The 15215-nt window shown below is 46.1% G+C and overlaps 1 protein-coding gene across 7 annotated transcripts in view; it reads left to right on the top strand.

The window, feature by feature from the left end:
• Ttc7b (tetratricopeptide repeat domain 7B) overlaps positions 1–15215 on the top strand; it is a 200139-nt gene that overhangs the window by 62063 nt on the left and 122861 nt on the right. The gene's annotated exons all lie outside the window — the stretch shown is intronic.

Here is a 15215-nt window from a genome sequence, read left to right as displayed (position 1 = left end):
CGCGTGGGCTGGAAAGCTCGTTTTGATTGTTGAAGCCTGTTTTGGGGAGGTGGGTTGGAAGCAGGACTGTTGGGCTCTGACCTTATCCTCAGGAATGCTGGCCATCCACTGGGATCAACTAGAACATAGTTATGAGAGGTTTGCATGGGTTACATCCTTTGGATTGCTTTCTGACTCATTTCCAGTGCATTTTCCTTTACCAAAGTTTGAGGACGTGCCCTTTGACACAGCCATCTGGGCCTACTAACCTTTGAAGCCTTTCTTCTTCTTTCCTTGTGCTCTCACACTTCTCTGTCCTCTACAGACCAGGGCTCCCATCTACTGTGCTCCAAGTCTGGGAGCTGTGGGAGCTTGTGGGAGCTGCTAAGAATGTGGAGGTGGGAGTCCATATTGAAGCCTCAAAACATTTTCAGACATTCCAAGTGCCCGAGGATGCCTCACTCATTGGTGGGTTTCTCAGGGCTTCAGGGCCACTGAGATAGTCAGCTCTCGCTGGATAGTGCGCATCATGGAGGAGCTGCTGGCCTGTGCTCCAGGGCTTCCTGCACTCCATCTTTTGGTGTACTGCTTTTTGTCATCTCTCTTTTTTCAGCATGGATGAACAGTGATTTTCAGTTATAAGAAAATTCAATTTAGATGAGTTTGATAGTAAGAGGTAGAAATAGATAAAACATCCTAGAAATCAAATGCATACTTAGTGTTTGGGTTATTCTTACCTACTCGCTGAGTTATGGGAATGAATCTTACTTTTTATGATTCCCCATCTTTCCAGGAGTGACTACCAAACTAGTGTCTTGGAGTATCTTCCTGAGAACCTGAGACCAGGATCTGCTCTCGGCCCTGCTGATGTCTAATGCTGCCCAACTGCCTTGACTTTGTATTCCTTCACTCTTACAACACTGTTTCACTCGCCTCCACTGCCGCCCTGTGAGCCTCTTTCCCCCTCCGCTTCCTTTTGGTGGTGTTTTTCTTTCCCTTCCCTTCCCCAGTCGCCTTCCAGGCTTCTGTCACTCCCAGCTTTTATGTCCCAGGAGTCCTTGGCTATGGATGGGCTTAGAACGAACTCACCTATCTTTCACACATGTTTTCTAAGATCCCTGAGCAGCAGCCACAAGCCTAAGAAGAGTGAAAACATGGAGCTGGAGAGATGGCTCAGTGGTTAAGAGCATCGGCAATTCTTTTGGAGGAGCCAGGTTCAGTTCCCAGCACCCACATGGGAGCTCACAACTGTCTGTAACTCAAGTTCCAGTAGACCTGACTCCCTCACACAGGCATACCTGTAGGCCAATCACCAAATGGCAATAAAAAATAAATTTAAAAAAGAGTGAACACACTTTGTCAGCTGTCGACAGTGGTGCATTCTTGCAACCAGCTTCAGGAGACTGGATGGAGCAGGAAGATGCTCAGAGACAGCCTGAACAACTTAGTGCAGCCCTGTCTGAAAATTAAAGGTCTGAGCTGTGACTCAACAGCGGTAGGTGCAGCAGACCTGGGTCAACCCCCCCAGACATTATCTGCCTGCCTGTCTATCTGTTTCCTGTCTGTCTATTTCCGCTGACTTAGCAGCAAAAAGTGCGATGAGATTTAGGCTGTCAGTTGAAGTGGTGGCTCATAGAAGGCAGGCATCATCTGGTTGCTGGGCTCCGTGGGTCAGGGCTTGGAGCTGGACATTCACATGTAATGGCTGTTCTGGGAAGGTCACTTTTCACTCACAACACTGTTGGTGTTTCTAGGGAAGTAGCTACAGCTGACTGGTCTTCCTGTGGAAGAGCAGAGTCCTCGCTAGACAGCACAGCCCGTGGCAGAGAATGGTCTCATCCTGTCAGCCTTCCTAGGGAGATGTAACTTCCCTACTTGAGTCACTGCACAGGGCTAGAATCACTGGAGAAGATTGGCTTGGCAGGGGGTGGTGGGGTGGTGGGGTGGGCATCCACTACATTTTGCTTCAGGCTATTCAACCATGTACTGTAAACCAGGGCAGCAAAGGGCTTTTCAGGTAACTTTGCTTTTGTTAGCCGTGTCAGGTCTCCCCTGCTTCTGAATCGGTTTAATCAGGGAGGGTAAGCATTGGTTGATGTGAAAAGGCAAATGTGTCTTGGCACTTGGGAGACAAGCCTGTTAGATTTTACCATTGGCCAAGGTACATCACATTCTACATGGGAGGCTCTTACTCAAAGGAAGCAGCATGGATGAAGCAGATTGGGGGCTCCCCTGAGGTGCTTACAAGTTATGCAAGAGCTTTTGGAGTTCTGTTTCATAGAAAACAGAGCATTAGTCTCTATTATGGTTTAATGTTCTCAGATAATCTTGTTGACCTTTGCAAAGCTCAGCTCAGTGTCATCTCAATATAGAAGGCAGAAAAAGAGGCATCAAGCTAGACAGGGTGGGGACAAGGACAGAATGAGATGAGGAAAAAGGGAAACCGGAAGCTTGCTCTTGAACCTGTTGTATGTGACATGCACCCTGAGGGGCAGTATCAGCCAGGAAAGTGGACAAACAGACGGGGCCTAAATTGAGTCATAAAGCTTTAGTTTTGACATGTTGATAACACTTAAGCCAGAGGCAGTGAAACCAACAAGAACACCTGGTAGAGGAGCCAACAGAGGCCAGAGGGGAGCAGTGACCAGCTGACTGTAACTGAGCACTTTGGAAGGAAGAGCAAGGGTTGAGCCCCGGGTTAGCTAACAGATGGTACTGTGACCTTGAAAAGACCAGGTGAAGGGCAAGAGCAGAAGCTGGACTGGAGAAAGCCAGTGACCTCGTGCAGTCAGCCTCTCCCTTAACACTTAGAACTCTGCTGGCAGGGTGGGTGGTAGAGAGATGGCGGGAGATCAAAGGCCAGGCGTATTTCTTACTGTGATAAACCCCATGACCAAGAGCAACTTCCAGAAGGAAGGGTTTCCAGAGGGAAAGTCCGTAATGTAAGAGAGGCATGGCCACTCCGGGTAGCCGGAGCAGGGCGCTGAGAGGTCACACCTGTACCCCGGCCTGAGCGCGCAGGGAGAGCCAGAAGCGGCGTGCAGCTGTAAGCTTTCCAAGTCCTACCTCAGTGACATGCTTCCTCCAGCAAAGCTCTGCCTCCTACAGGTTCCCTGACTCCACAGAAGGCACCACCAGCTGGGCTCAAGTTCAAGCACATGAGTCTGTGAGAGACAGTTCTTGTTTAAACATCATGCCAGGCTAAGGAATGGGCTTGGAGAAGCTGTTGAATCATGAAAGTGGGGTGCTGGGAAGTTCATTTGGTAAGAATCTGGTGCCAACAGACCCATGCCCCCCATTCCAGTTGGACCTGGTTTGTTTCATGTGGGTTTGTGGCCTCCAGCTTCGTCCTACTTCCACATGGACCTCACTAGGAAGCAGGGGTGTGGAGAGGGGAGGAGTCTGTGTGAGACTTCAGCAGCTTCAGAAGGTGGTTTCTGGTAGGAGGTAGGTAGGGATCCCTTCCTGTATCTGCCAGCTGAGGCCACTCTGGGATGCTGTATGTCACTCAGGCACTCCTGTATCTGGAGTGATACAGGACTTGTTCACCTGTCAAGCATTTCATTTGGGCTGTTTCCGAATGATGGAACTAATGATGGACGTGGCTTAGGAGGTTCAGGAACTGTGATAGCACTTAGGGCATTTCCACCCCTCTGCTATTTATGACTGAGTCCAAAGAAGTTCCACTGAGTTCAGAGTTCTGCGGAGACCACACTGATGGCTCTCTAGTACCAAGCCCTGTTCCCGGTGTGCAGGTCAGGATCATCTGCTGCTTTGTGGAGCTGCACATTTCCAGAGGGTCATATAGCTGACTGGTGGCACAGCAGCCCTGCCCTCCTGCCCTGACACCAGGCATCACTCTCCCCCCAAGACTGTGATATCCATGCTGAGTAGGTACCCTCTCTTGTGAGAGCATGGACTTTTTGCACTGAAAATTAGAGACTTTCAAAGCACCATAGATGTGACTATTTATGTAATAAACAGAACCAGTCAAACCTCTGTTTTGGGTCAGCTTCATCCCTTTAGACCATCAAAATGTGATTATGGAAACAAAGAGTCCTTATCAATTTTAATTGTAAAACTCAAAATCCACCGTTCTCTGATTGAAATATGGCCGCAGGTACTTCACAGATACTTACACTTAACTGCAAGTGTGGCAGAATCCTGTTTTTCTAGAAAGATTTATTAGTGTTGCCCAAGCTGGAGTCAGCTATGTTGGTTTGTCCTTGGCTTCAGAAGGATGGAGTAGGTCACCATAGGCTTCCAGGGTAGGGAAGGGCTCAGCTAACTGGCAGTTTAATTGCATCCCAGAGCTGGTTTCCCCAGCTATATATGCCTCTTGCCTGCTGTTAATTAAACAACTAGAATTCCCTGGAAGGGAGCTGCTATAGGATTTGTATATGATGTTTCCCATTTTAATAGGGCAGTGCTCTCCCGCTCTCTCTTCCGCTCTCTCTCTGTGGGGGTGCCTGTCCATTCACTTATTTATTCATCTTTCAGATCTTTCTGTGTTAAGAACTAGGGTCCAGATAGCAAATGGTCCATGTGGAATTTCTATTCCATGAGAAAAATAAATAATTACAAACGGACTAAGCCTTTTAAGGAAGGGGAAAAAGAGACAACACTATTTTTTTTCTTTCTTTTCATCTTGCAGCTTTTCTTTTAAAAGAAAATCATATAATGTGCTGTCTAAAAATCAGAGTTAACTTGATTTTTTGGGGGGGGTCATTTCCTAATACCTTTGATAAAACTGGGGATTGATTCCCCCTGGAAGTGCCCACATATCAATGGTAGTGTTTGTAGAATAATTCCTGAGTTGTGCTCTTGGGAGAGTAATGTGAAGAAATTATTCCAGGAAGCACATGGTGTTGATGGAGGAGTGCTGGTCACTGTCCCTGAATTTCAGATGTGTTGTGACAGTCACCTGTCTGGCTGGTGCTAACCAGCCCTTGCTCTGAGCTCTGGGGTAAGGCGGTAAGCAGCTAGACATAACCCTTGCTTTGAGAGAGGAAACCCAGCACTGTGTTTTAGAATAGCTCCGTACTGAGCCATTTCCATATGAGATTGCACTCAGTTTGATGGTTTGAGGGAGTTTTCTTTTCTGAGCAAGTGAGAGAGCCTGAAATGCACCATTGACTAGTCAGTAATGAAGTAGGACAAAGACATGAGTAGCAAGTTCCTCAGAGGCATTTTGTCCAACCACACCAGCCTGTTTTGTCTGCTTTCTCGTCAGCATTTATTTAATGAAATTCACTATGAACAGTGCCTCTCTGAGGATCTCTTTGGTTCTGTTAAATATTGACCTACCAGAATACTGCAGACCACACTTGGTTCCTGTCCTAGTTAGCATCAGCTATCAGCTTGACACCACTGCTAGTCATCTGAGGGACTCTCTACTGACAGGTTACCCAGGGCCTGTGTCTGTGAGGGCTCCACTTGATAGGTGTGTGAAAGCCTCACTCACCCTGCATAGCACCATTCCTAGGCAGGCAGGTCTGGACTGTCTAAGGAAGCTGCTTGAGCATGAGCTTGGGAGCAAGCCAGCTAGGAGCATTCCTTTATGGATTCCTTCAAGTTCCTGTTTAAGTTCCTGCCTGACTTTCCTCAGTGATGGTTTGTGGCCTAGAAGTGTAAGCCAAATAAACTGTTTGCAGCCTAAGTTGCTTTTGGTCAGAGCGTAAGGAACCTAAACCGGACCATCTGTCTAGATGTATGCCAAGAGTCAAGAGAGTGGCACTGGGGTGTATCACCCTGTGTGTGTTCCCTCAGCCGGCCTTAGCTGTCCGGGGTCGCTTTCTGCCCCTCTTCTGGCAGCGTCAGGGCTAGGAACGAGGCTGACACTGAGGAAGTGTGCTGGCTGCCTGGCCTGGGATGTTCAGAGTCTTCAGTAACATCTGCCTACTGTAAGAGTGGTGAACACACTCAGTTGGTGTCCAGAGTTACTGTCCCCATCAGGTTTCTGTAGCTCCTCCTGATCCAGATGTAAGTCATTAATCAGAGGTCGTTGCTCCGGTAAGTAGGGCTGCTTCATAACATAAATGACATTTTATCTTTATTAGGCTTCCAGGGGAGGACAGTTGAAAGTTAACCCAAGGTCAAGTTCTGAAGCGGCAGCAGGGGTTAGTTAACTCTTTGTCTAGGTAGTTCTTTGCTTGTTTTATTTTTGTTTTTGTCTGCCTCTGTTCACTGTTTTGTTTGGGGATGGCTCTGCACCTTTAACAATGCCTGGTATTTAGACACTGAGCTAGCTGTGGCTTGTGGCTTCCTAGCTCATTGTTGTATATTTTCCTTAAAAGTAGTTAATTGAGTGTGTATTTATTAACAGCAGAGGGGTTGAGTGATGTGAGGGGAGCAGACTATGAAATGCTGGGGCAAAAGGTAGTCTGGAGCAGCTTCCTGGATCTTGGGTTTCCACTCATGCATCTTAGGTGAGTGCTTAGGGAGGTGTGCTGAGGCCAGCTGGGTGTTCTTTCTGAATAGTTTCCCTTGGTTGAAGGAGCAGGCAGGGTGCTGGGTATCTGTATTAGTTACTTTTTGTTACTGTTTGAAAACACTGTTACAAAAGCAGCTTAAGAGTTTACTTTGGCTTTCCATTCCTGAGAACTAGAATCTATAATGCTGAGGAAGCCTTGGTGGCAGAGCCAGAAGCTGAGAAATCGCATCTCGGCCATGCACAGGAAGCGGAGAGTGCAAACAGGAGGTTGGACGAAGCCGTAAACCCCCAAAAGCCACCTCTAGTGACATACTTCTGGCACTGTTCTACCTCCCAAAGGTCCCATAGCTCCCCAAATAGTGCCACCAGCTGGGCACCAAGTGTTCAAACTCATGAATCTATGGGGAACACTCTCATTTACAGTGCCACCATGTCAAAGGGTTTCCTGGACTCCGGCAAAATGCAACGTATTTTCTGGGATCTTTGGCTTTCTACCTTGTCTCTGAACTTGAAGGATGTCTGTGTAGTCCAGTGTGGCCCACTTCTTTCAATATGGTTTTGAAATTCACCTATATTGTAGCACGTTTCAAAAGGGCATTCCTCTGTGTCTGTGTATGTGTGTCTGCTGCTCGTATATTGTGCATGCCTGTGTGTGCACTTGTGTGAATGGTATGTATGTGTACATGTGTGTGCATACAAGTGGAGGTCAGAGGACAACCTCGAGGGACATTCCTTAGGAGCTTTTCCTCAGGAGGTCTCTCAGTGGCCTGGAGAGACCATGTTGGCTAGGCTACAGTCCGCAGGCTTCTAGGGGTCTGCCAGTCTCTCCCATCCTGCCGTTGCTGGTTTCAAGGAATGCCGCTGCCTGGTTGGTTGCATGGTTTGGGAGCATCTGAACTTACCCTTGTGAAGGAAGCACTGTACCAACCAAGCCATCTCCCAGTCCTCGGACGAAAATGGTTGTTCCGTTGTCTTGTGAGCTGCAAGTCACTGAGCCACTCACCAGCTTCTGGGTGACTGTTGCCACTTAGGGGCCACTACAGAAAATGCTGCTGGGAACATTGGTGTATAAACCTTGGAGAATGTTGTCATTCCTTGTGTTGGTTCCTAGGTAAGGAATTGGTTAAGTTTGTTTAGCTTTTTAGGAAATGGATCAACTCTTTTCCAAAGTGGCAATTTTATTTTACATTTCCACCAGCAATTAATGAAGGTTCCAGCTTTTTTATATTCTCTTCAACACTTGATCTTGTCAGATGTTTTAATTAGAACCATTGTAATAAGTTTGTCATATCACTCCTTTTAGTGTGTGTTTACTAGAGAGTAATGATATCAGCTTTCAAGTGTCTATTAGCTAACCCTTTGTCTTCTGCAGTGAAGTGTCTCTTCAGAGGTAAAGAATCTAGTTAGAGCTTTGGCTGTTCTTTCCATTAGGTTTTCTTATTGAGTGGTAAGAATTCTTTACATAGTCTGGATATCAGAGATACATTTTGTGACATACACCTTTATTTCAGTGGTGTCAGGTAAGGGAGAAACTTTTATTTGATGCAGTTCAATATGTCAATTTTATTTTATGATCATCCTTTTGATATCATGCTCACAATAGCAGCTAAAGTTTACAGGAGTGGTTGTTCCAACCCCATGGCTCTCCGATTAGAATGGCTTTGATTTCTCTAAAAAATGTTTTATAGAAAGTTGGATACTGCAGCATGTATCTGTATTTCCAGCCTTGGAGAGGTGGAGACAAAAAGGTCCCTGGGGCTTACTGGCCAGCCAGTCTAGTCAATCTAGTTAATGGGTTGAATCCCCAACTTTCTGTTTGTTGGCTCAGTGGCCATGGGCATATTATCTTCACATGTAAAACTATACATGAAAAGATTTTGATCTAACATATAAAGGGAGTTAGCTTTGATTTTGCAATGTTTATTATTAAGGCAAAAATCATAGTGCCTACTTTTGGCTTTCCCCCAGTAAATGTTGTGTGTGCAGTGGAGGGCCAGATGGCAGTGGTGGGAGTTGGCAAATGGTGGGGGGATGTGAGGAAGATGTGTTCTGAGTGCAGGTCAGAGCTTTGGGGTGTTTTCTCCCTCCCCCCACTGGGGGGAGGCACTTGTTCCTTTTCTCAGGTAAGGAAAAGCAAGATGGAGCTGCCACTGCCATTCTTCCTTCTCTGTGCTTGTCTGGCATCTGTCCTTTCCTCCTATTCCATGTCTCCACACCCCATGCTCCCTTCCTACCCTCCCCCTTTTCATGACCACCCTCAACGTGGCCCTTTTCCTCCTCTCTAATTTTAAATTATTAGCTTTTTCCAGGTCCAGCTAGTATCTGGAGGAATTCACAAGGGTGCACGAAGATCCTCAGGCACTGTGTCTCCTCAAGCCACATGGCTCTGCTTCAGTCTTTCCCCAAGGGCGTCTTGCCCACAGTTTCATGTTGGAGTCCTTGCTTTTCTTCGGGTTAGTGATTAAGTGCCTGTAGGCTACTTGTGGGTAGAGTTGTGTTTAAGACCAAGGCCACCCTCAGGTTTCCACTACTTCCTACCCCGAGACCTTTGTTACCCATTCTGCTACTGCTCAACTCCCTGGAGCCACGATTTCTCAATACTTAAAGGCCTTATGTTCCTCCAAATGCTCTCTTAGATTTCTCTTTTTCCTTTGTCTTAGCTTTGAGGTACTATACTGTGGCAGTTTGGCAATGCGGTACTATACTGTGGCAGTTTGGTGTCCCTATCCTCCACTCGGTGGACGGGAGTGAGCGCCACGCTCTTGTCTGTGCACCGGAGCTTTGAGCATCGCGCACATGTGGTTCACTGGGACGGACTTCTCTCTCTCCTTCCCAACAGTAGGAGGCACTGGGAGAACAGGACAGTGACAAGTGCCTTTCTTTCACTGTGACTTTGCTGCTCAGAGCTGATGAATATTTAGAACCATATTGTTAGAACATTTCTAACTTCTAGGTTGATTTGCGTCTTCTCTGCCATGGTCTTTTAAAGCAAATACTAAACCGGTTTGGTGCTCAGTGATGTTCTGTGTAATTGACTGGGCCCACCTTACATGGCAGACTGTAGGAACCAGCCTGTGTTCACCTTAGATGGGTCTGAGCATGCACTTGTCAGAATAGAATAAATATATGCTGGGATTCACCTCTGATCTTTGCATCTTTGTATTACAGACTTATGAAACCTGAAATTTCATTGCCTAGTCCAGTCTTCTTGGTTTGTCCTGGCCCTTCTTCATTAGTTCAGAGCAGTGTCCAAAAGTCTATGCTAATATACCATAGTAAAGATTCATTTTCTAAACATCCTTGAGTCCCCTACTGTTCTCTGTTAGGATCGTCTGGGCCTCCCCTATAGCCTTTGTGGGAAAATTGCCCTCTCCCCCAGAGCACCAGTCTCTCGGGAGATGCCACCCTCATCTTCCCTGGAGAGTGAGCACAAGGATAAGAAGGTTTCTTTCTTGCCTCAGATGACATCCATTCTCCTTTCATTAATTATGCCCGTGTACGTGCGCCATGTGTGTACCATGGCTTCTACCTACTTAGCCATCTCACTGCCTGAGCTGTTTTCACCATAGGCTAATCTATGAATTAGGGTCATCATGGGTTATTCAGTGCATTGTTGGCTTTTAGAAACTAGCAAAGGGAGTGAGGAAGTCAACCAGGGAATGCCAATTGTTTTCTTCAAAATTGAAATAAAGAAGATTTTTTTTCTGTGTTATAAATTGACTGGAAGGTAGATTCTAGTATTCTCCCTTCCCTGATGGTATACTTTTGAGGATGTTTAAGGGTTTTTCTGTAATTAAAAAACATGATCAAAAGGGACTTAGGGACAAGGTGAATTATATCTTGAAGCTTTTAGTCCATCATCCAGGGAAGTCAGGGTTGGAACTCAGAGCAGGAATGTTGCAGGGGCCATGGGGAAGTTCTGTCTGCTGGCTTGCTCTTTATGGCGTGCTCAGACTGCTTTCGTGTATCACCCAGGACCACCACTGGCTCAAAGGTTTTACTGCTCACAGTGACCTCCTTCATCAGTCATCAATCATCAATCAAGAAAATGCCCCACAGGCTTTCCCACAAGCCAGTCTGGTGGGGGCATTCTCTCAGTTAGATTTCCTCTTCCAATATGACTCTAGCTGGAGTTGACGTAAAACTAGCCAGCATGGATTGTAGCTTAAAAACCGCTTTCTCTGTGCATTTAACTCGCTGCCTGTTTTTATAGCAGAGCAGTGAGCTGTAAAGACAGAAAAGAGAACTGAGACAGAGGTTCCCCTGTACAGAAGGCTTAAACCCATGAGGCTCCAGAGTCCTTACCACATGGTTTCATCTAGCAGTTTTTTTTAAGTCACTGAAAAAAGTGATTTTTTTCCCTTTTTTTAAAATTTTTCATCAATTACACTTTATTCATTCTGCATCCCCCCATAAGCCCCTCCCTCCTCCCTCTGCTTGCATGCCACTCCCCAAGTCCACTAATAGGGGAGGTTTTCCTCTCCTTTCTGATCTTAGTCTGTCAGTTCACATCAAAAGTGGCTGCATTGTCCTCTACTATGGCCTGGTAAGGCTGCTCCCCCCCCAGAGGGAGGTGATCAAAGAGCAGGCCAATCAGATTATGTCAGAGGCAGTCCCTCTTCACATTACTATGTAACCCAATTGGACTCTGAACTGCCCTGGGCTACATCTATGCAGGGGTTCTGGGTTATCTCCATGAATAGTCCTTGGTTGGAGTATGAGTCTCTGGGAAGTTCCCTGTGTTCAAATTTTCTTGTTCTGTTGCTCTCCTTGTGGAGACCCTGTCCTCTCCAGCTCTTACTATTTCCCAGTTCTTACCTAAAATTCCATTCACTCTACCCAACAGTTGCCCATCAGGCTCAGCATCTGCTTTGATAGTTATATAGACATACAACATAGGACAAACCCACTAAAACCTGTGCATCTAAAGAAACTAAGCAAGAGAGAGGACCCTAACTAAAATGTCCAATCTCCATCCGGAAAGGCAAAGAGGATGGACATCAGAAGAAGAAGAAAACAGGAAACAACCTAGGAACCTACCACAGAGGGCCTCTGAAAGCCTCTGCCCATCTAGCAGTTTTAATTTACTGATAAATACAAGGATTCCTAAACAAATACATTGAAGGGCAAATTACTCTGTGATAGATCCATGTGGTTAGCTTGTTAAAAGTATTCTTACAGTAAGGCATACACACTAAGTAATCCAAGTATCCACTGGATTCTATTTGGCTTCTGGACTCAGTAAGGGGCAGGCCAGATTGCTCAGTGGTTAGCAGCAGTTGCTACTTTTTCAGAGTATCTAGGTTCAATTCCCAACATCCACACCTAGAGAAGCCAGGGCCCTCTTCTGACTCCGTGGGCAATAGGCATGCATACAGTATACTTTCATACATGCAGGCAAAACACTCATAAAATACAAATAAACAAATTTTTGAGAATGTTTGTACATCATTAAGATACAGATATGTTCACGAGGAAGGCTGTTCATTGGCTCTCTGGTGCATTTCCTGTGGAGGCAGGTTTTGATGAATGCCGAAGTCCTTTGACTATTCCCATAGGTTAAGATTGGACCCATCTTCCCATGTTTCCTGTTCCTCAGACTCAGGATCTGGTGGTATAAATAAGGGCTTGGAGAAGGATGAGTTGTCCTTGCAGCTCTCTCTGGCTCCGAGCTCTTGGCCTACTTGTTCATTATGGGCTTTGCATAACTTGTTGAATGGATTTCTTTATGTCCCCAGACCTGGCCCATGTGATAAGAATCCCTAGTAGCTGCCCTCTCTGTCTGGGTTGACGTAGTCCTCTTACCTCATGCTGCCTGGCCAGCTGACCAGTTATACACGTTACATTTGTCATGAGGAAGCCTCATTTGGTGGAGTCATCCAAAAAATGTTGTTAAGCCTACTACAGCTCTCATTAGATTTAAAATGAGACCTCCAGAAGCCTGGCCTGCTTGTTCACATCCCAGTTTGACATGGTCACACCCTCTGTCGCTATATCTAGGCTGCAGCTGGCTTGCTCTGTAGAGTCCTTTGCTAATGAGGCCAAGGTTGTGGGTTTGATCCCTGCCCCCTGACTATACAAGCCATCTGTCTTCACAAATGCATGTCACTGGATCTGAGGCACAGAGTATGTTCAGAGGGAGAAGCTAGTCTTTGCTCTGGAAAACCTGAGTATCCTTTGGTGCTAGGAAGCATGTGGCTTTCATTCCAAATCTGTGCATCTACTTCTCATGGTCAGAATTTTCAGAATAGAGGATACCAGAGTTTACAGACATGAAGGAGAAGTGAGGTTCTCAAGCTGGGAGCTAAGGGCTATTGTTGACCTTCAGAGATACATCATACATTTTTGAGTTTCTGTCATAAATGTTGACACTGTCCACAGCAGTGTATCTTGCTACGTGAGAATCTGCTTTAGCTGTTCCCCATTAGTCACAAAAATCAACAGGGAAAGAGATTTCAGAGCAAAGACTCCTGTTCACTCTTCTCTTTCCTGAAGGCCTCCTGGCTGAGTAACGATCAGCTAGTGCCCGCCCGCCCCGAGGCTGTTGAGACCAGGAGATGTGGGTACAAAAAAAGGGGGCTTTGCTCTCAGGGTGTTCAGTTTGGTGAGCTAACATGCGGCAGGTGCCGACTAGGCGTGTTTGCAGCTGTTGTGGGAGCCCCCCAGGAAGCAACACCTGCCCCTTCAAGAGGAAGCTAGCAAACTTCCAAGAGAAACCTTGGCTTTGGTCTTGAAAAATGGCTAAAAGTCCTTGGACTCTGGAGACCAAGAGAAACATGTGGAGGCACAAGTCAGAAGGGTTTTCCTAACTGCCCAGATGTTTTCCTTCCGCCAAACTTTGACATTTCCGTTTTCCATACAGCTCTCTGAAACTTGTTAGCTTTAGACTTATGCCAGGTGTGTGTCTCGGTGCAGGAGAAAAGCCTGCTTGGCCCCGGTGCTACACAGAGCATTGCCCAGGGTTTTAAGAGGGTGTGTTATTCCACTGTCTGCAGGCCTAAGCTTAGTGAGTAGAAGAGGCAAACGGACAGATAGGAAGCACATCTTCCATGGATTTGGTCATTTGGTTCCTGGTGGTTAGTTAAGCAAATCCTAGCTGGTTGCTGTTTGAGGAACTTGGACATAGTAGTAAGCCAAACAGATCTGTGTCATGGAAACACTTCTGTTTTTATAGTGTGTGAAGCCACCCAAGCACCACAGAGCAGGGATGGCAGCCCTGTTCACGAGAGCGTCCTCAGGGCCCTGCTGAAATCTGGTAGGAAACTGCCCAGTGCTTGGGGAAACAGCCTGCTGTGGACACAGCTCAGTGCCTGTCAGTGAAGAAAGAAACTGGAAAAAGCCAAACTGCTTCTTTGCTCAAGAGATCTATTGTGTTGACTCGTCCCATAATTGATTTTTGCTTAGAAATTCTCAACCAGAGAAAAATTGAAATTGAGTTTTTTCTGGAAGGGCTCCCTTTTCCTTATTACCCACGGGGTTCACATTGAGTGTGAAAACTCCTATTTGCATCCAACTTTGAGTTTTTATGAAAACTGAATTTAAACTACTGTCCTGAGCCATACTTGGAAGTCAGTGGATAATTTAGAAATCCATGGTGGAGCTGTAGAGATACTATAGCTAATAAGAGCACCAGCTGCTCTTGCAGAGGACCTAGGTTCAGTTCTCAGGACTCACATTAAAGCTTACTGTTCCAGGGCATCTGACGCCTTCTGATCTCTGTGGACCACTACATGCATGGGGTACACATACATACATGCAGGCAAAACACTCACATAAAATACAAATAGATAAATAATAACTATGCATAGTGAAGGAAATAATATTCCTTTCTATTCATCTCCCCGGGAAGTGAAAGGGTAAATTTAAAAAAAAAAAAAAAAACATGTTGAATTTCACATTGAATTGGGCCATCATAATTTGAAACGTCCTCAAGTCCTCTAGTCTCCCAACCTTGGTTTTCTGTTATGAGCTGATGTTGGAGCTCTGGCCCTTTCCAGAATCTACCTTCCTCTTGTTTGATAGCACACAGGAGAGAATATTAAAAAATATAACTGTTCAGAGTTGCAAAACAACATTTGTGCCTTTGTAAGCTTATGCTAACAATGTGAATTTGGAGCTCAGCATTGGAAAAAGCTGCAGCACCACAGAGGGAACTGGGGCCTGTCACAAGGATAGAGGTTCAAGAGGGAGATCTTAATCTAAGAAGCAAGAAATCAAGACTGCTGAGGAAAAACACCTAGACATCAACATAGAACATTCTGTGAAAGACTCCCTTAGCATAGGAGATGATTTCAAGGAATTAAAGAGTGGGATCGCCTAAGTTAAAAAGCTTCTTTATGGCAAAGGAAGCAATCACCAAAGTGAGGACAACCTACAGAATGATAGCAAATGTCTATGCCAAATAAACATTTGACAGGGGACTAATAGCTAGGATGCACCAAGAACCGCAAAAAATTGCAGGCACGCAGTTACCCAGCAGCCAGCAGCCACTGAACTGAGCGGGCGGCCTTTCTCTCCATCTATCCCCCCCCCTCTTTCAAGACAAGGCTTCCCTGTGTAGCCTTGGCTGTCCTGGACTGGATTTGTAGAGCAGGCTGGCCTGGAACTCACAGTGATAGCGATCCATTTGCTTCTGCTTCCACGAGGGCTGGGATTAAAGGAGTGCACCGCCACACCTGGCTAACTTAAAATTTAATTGAAAATAAAAAGAGGAAGGAGCAGCTGCTGGGGAGCAGGTGCCTTCCCAGTTGTGCTGACAACCATGGGGCCCAGCACTGACACTACAAAGTCAGGCCTGTGGAGA

This window comes from Meriones unguiculatus, chromosome 7 (assembly GCF_030254825.1).
Source record: "Meriones unguiculatus strain TT.TT164.6M chromosome 7, Bangor_MerUng_6.1, whole genome shotgun sequence".
Lineage (NCBI taxonomy): Eukaryota > Metazoa > Chordata > Mammalia > Rodentia > Muridae > Meriones > Meriones unguiculatus.
Note: the sequence above shows the minus strand (reverse complement) of the source record. Positions and strands in the feature narration are given on the sequence as shown.